Here is a 981-nt window from a genome sequence, read left to right as displayed (position 1 = left end):
TAAAGGAGACTACGGCAACAGTACTGGAAATTAATAGTTATCGCCAAGCCAACATGGCAGTCCAGAAAAATAGGACGAATGCTGCCGTTGATTAGCTCCAAGAGGCCATCGCCTCTTGCTAGCTATGTGACACACGAATCTGTGTCCATTATAACCTTCGAACAGGGGAGGTCAACCGCTTCCCCTTGCTGGTCTGGCATCTACAGACTAGTTTCGAGGTATTGCCTCTTATCAATGTAGAGCAGCCGGACCCAGCAGACGTCGCTACTGACCGTCTGTACGAAGGATTATTTACCTAAATAATCTTATGTAGGGAACATCTCTGCAATGTCTCACTTTTATTAGGCTGGAATGAAAGCCCTCTTGCATATCAAGATGGAGAAATAAACAAATACTTCTTTGGTCTAAATCGATATATTTAATCAAGATAATATTTCCCTTCGTTATCGATAAAATAATCTCGTTTATTTTGCAAACTTTTGATCCCACAGGCATTAATTTCTTCCGCTTTGGAAGCAAAGAAACACACAACATTTTTACCTCCCCCCTCTGCTTCATAATTAATAATCTGATACCCTCTAAATAATGGTCCACTAATCTGAAAAGGTGATAGAGAGATGAAGCAAAGCCAGGATAGTAAGGAGAATGACGAACAGTTCGTTCCTAAGAAGTGGATGCAGATTTATTGATTCAGTTTGATTTCAAAAGTAACGTATTTTCCGACACACAAGTCAGATTTTGGGAACCAAAAAATTTACTGACAAAAATAGACGGCATATTTATACCACATCGACTTGTTCGCTAACCATATATACATAAATATATATATATGTGTGTGTGTCTGTGTGTGAAGATATATATATATATATATATATATATATAGTTTTAGGGAAAAGAACCAAGTTTCATGAACTCATCGATGAAAATCCAGTATCTGTAAAGCTCAATTTAATCTTAATTTTTATAAATTGATTTTAATTG

General features: G+C 36.7%; 1 protein-coding gene across 1 annotated transcript in view; it reads right to left on the bottom strand.

The window, feature by feature from the left end:
- The window catches only part of LOC106867472 (fibulin-1), a 21,308-nt gene that overhangs the window by 8,871 nt on the left and 11,456 nt on the right, over nt 1–981 (bottom strand). The gene's annotated exons all lie outside the window — the stretch shown is intronic.

Source organism: Octopus bimaculoides, chromosome 29 (assembly GCF_001194135.2).
Source record: "Octopus bimaculoides isolate UCB-OBI-ISO-001 chromosome 29, ASM119413v2, whole genome shotgun sequence".
In the NCBI taxonomy this organism is placed as follows: domain Eukaryota; kingdom Metazoa; phylum Mollusca; class Cephalopoda; order Octopoda; family Octopodidae; genus Octopus; species Octopus bimaculoides.
This window is presented reverse-complemented; position numbering and strand designations above follow the sequence as displayed.